A 3,408-nucleotide genomic window follows, 5' to 3' on the forward strand; every position below is an offset into this window, starting at 1 on the left:
GTGCGTGTGCGTGTGTCTGCATTAGCTGGCCACCGTCCTGGATTCCTCTGTTCTTATTTTAGGGTTGGAAGATTTAAACATGACCCATAATTGAATGCAAAGGGCCGAGGAGCCCCAGTTTGTGTTTTTTTCTGAGCCAGTCCCCGAGTGGCTGCGCAGGAGGAGCGGATGAAATGCAAGGGAGGGTGTCTGCTCCCTTCACCAGCATTCATGGACCAGAAAAAAGAGGGAGTATGGTGGTGCATGTAGCTGATTTCCATTTAGGGCTTTTAATTGCCCACTTCTGAGTCTTATTACAGGAGTTTTGTACCTGTTTATGTTGCCAGCTCCGTATGTTTCTCCAGGATTTGAAATTCATGTACTGTCTCAATCGTCAATCAAACTGATAGCTGAAAAGACGTGCGCAGCTGCTATAGAGACTGAACACTTAATTTAAAACCCTAAATATTCGTCTTTTGCAACTTCAGTTATAATTAGAAATCTCATGAACATGATGAGATTTTACACACAGAAATTAGATTTTTTTAATTAACTGTCATTTTTATTTTTATGCAGCGTATGATATAATTTTCCAACCATAAACCCACATACATAAGTCTATTTTTTTTTTTGTCCACACCTTTGTAGCTGTGCCAGTTTGTGTCCTTCCACTCGTTGGTCCTTTTGATGTCACCTTAAATGTCCACTGTCGATGTCAACTCAATGTGTCATGGTAGATACAATATTCAGGGGTTATAAATAAAATAGAGGCCAGAATAGTGTGTTGTCCACATCTTTCTTCAGCAAAGATGAACAATGGTTCACCAAGCGTCCTTGTTGCAGGAGGGCTCGGCGTTCAATCAAATTACCTCCACTCTGTCCTGCAGGAAAGCATTTCAGAAGAAAGTGGAAATTATACTGAGCATATTGTCGTTCAGTAGTGATCTGTGTTCCCCACATCTATAATGAATGTCAAGCAAATGCTAAATGAAGCAAAAGGCAAAAGATGGCAATTACTTCAGTAGGATGGTTCCTTCCGTCTCAGCAATATAAATAAATGTTGAAACAGACATATCTTTTGAACTACTTTCTGAACCCACGCCCCGAAATGACCTCACTCATCGACTGGGAACTAACAGCCACTCTTAAATAAATAATTTTCTTTCTCTCTTCTCTGATGTCTTTATTTGCTCATACAAGGCTGTGGGAATTTTTACTGTATATGTGACAAAAGTGGTGTTAGAAAAAATGGGAAGTTACTTCACATGCTTGACGGAGGCTAAGCAGCTCAAGGCCACCTTACCTCGTCCGAGCAAGTCTCCCAGCTTCCACTGCTGGTGGTTAAATTTATTATTCTTAACTTTATGCCTGTTTAATAAGACAGCAAACACATTCTTACACTGTAAATTTTCAAAATGGCTCTTTCAACGTGTTTCATCGTGATTTATAAAGAGGATTATTTTACTCAGAAATGTCATCAGATTAATGCTGCATTCGGTTTTCTGATGTGCCAATTTGTTCCAACTGCTGTGAAGTTCAGCAATCCATGTGTGTGTTTTTTTTTAACTTGAAACTAGTCCATAAAAGAAAGAGAGAAAAAAAAAAAGCTTTCCCACCAGGTTAAGGTCAACCGTATGTGCTGCTCTCATATTATGACTAATGATGTCTGTACATGCATGCAGCTGAAAGCTGGAAGGGCTTGGTGAGTTTGGAGGTGGTTTTACATGTTGAGTGACACACAGCAGATGAAGGAAAAATGTGAGTGAGCAGCGTTTCCCCCGGGACTAAACATCAAAGCATCACCAACAGGAAACATAGTTAATCTCCCTTGTCTTCCTCCCCAGTGGGGTACCAGTGGCACAATGAGGAAAAATGGGCCATGTGCAAGGCCTATTGAAGGATAAACACACATGTGCACAAATAAAAGTGCACACAAGTGATTCAGTCACCCGCAGACCGACATGCAGTATCGTTATAAATAAGCCGATTGCACTTACAGTAACTGTGACAAAGCCTTTCACACCAACGCTCACTTTTCATTTGGAATCTCCACTTCAAACCGTTCGTCTCCATCCTCTGAGATTACAGATCTGAGACAAACTCTTGTGGAGTGTTTACTGGCACAGGGAAGAAAAAGGATAAATTTCACCTTTCCATACATCAGAGTTGTATCCAGTCCTGACACAGTGTGCCCGGCACTACTCTGAGAGTTAAAGACCCAGCCCAGCTTAACGGCCTTCCCTTCCTGAAAGGGAGCTATAATTAAAGTTAAGTGAGCAGATGCTGAAAGAAAAGCATTTTTGCGATAATAAATGCGGTTTTGAATTTAACACCTCGGGTGGAGGAACCCTATCTAAATGACCCTGAGGGCCCCTGTCACTTCTACAGTATGCTTTAATGCTGTAAAGTGCGGTGACAACACCCTCCTCCACTTCCACTCAGCAGCCTGCCCCTCCCAGCCCACTGGCGAAGGTTGAAACCCTTCTGTTTCAGAGAGGATTAGATTACTGCACTTAAGTGTGGCAACAATGTTGATGAAACTGAAACCAGCAGTGTTTGCATTGTACCGACAAGACAACTGAAAATAAGTGTAGAATGAAAAAAAAACAGCACATCTAGAATCTAGGATGTGTTGCTAGTGAAATTGCGAGAAATAATAACATTGTTTGAAGGACAATACAGCCATGTTTTATTTGTATGACAAAACGCAATTAAGAGGTTCGCACAAGCACATTCTTTCATTTTGGGTCTTACAGATAGTATCTACATCCCTGCAATAATAGATATAAATCTTATATCAGCAGAGCACAGTTTAGATAGCACACAATTTGGATGCACTGCAATCTTTCGCTGCCTTTCTTTCAGTTAATCTCCATTGTCCTTTCAGGGGGGGGGGGGGGGGGGGGGGTTGAGGAGGTGACACACTCTGTGTTTGATTTCCACCTCCTTGTAATTGAGGTTCAACCAGAGGGTATGGAGACCCTTCAGGGAAAGGAAGACGAGGACCCCCCGCTAAAGCTGCTGTAACCTGGAGCTGGAACAGAGCAGGGGTCCCGGGATATCATCCGCCCTCTCCGCCTTGAGGAGACCCCACCAAATCCCCACTCCCCTGTTTCTGAGCCTGAAGTGAAGCCTGAGTGAAAGCCCCGGCTCTTCTGCCACAGCCCCTCTCAGCAGGGGTGTCTACAATCTGCTGCAGAGAAGCAACAAAACTGGAATGAGGCCCTTCTTTTGTTTTTTCATCAACTATCCCCCACCTCCCCACCCCAACCCGGGCCAAGTGTCTCATTTTAACTCCTAAGGCAATTGGATCAATAGCATTATCTTTTACACTGGCTGATGATTTCAGTTCTGTTTTCCTCTGCTTTCTACTTTTGTGTGTTACTCTTTGATGTGTCTCACTTCTCGTCAGTTCAAGAAAGCGTTGTG

The sequence above is a fragment of the Blennius ocellaris genome (assembly GCF_963422515.1).
Source record: "Blennius ocellaris genome assembly, chromosome: 15".
NCBI classification, from domain to species: domain Eukaryota; kingdom Metazoa; phylum Chordata; class Actinopteri; order Blenniiformes; family Blenniidae; genus Blennius; species Blennius ocellaris.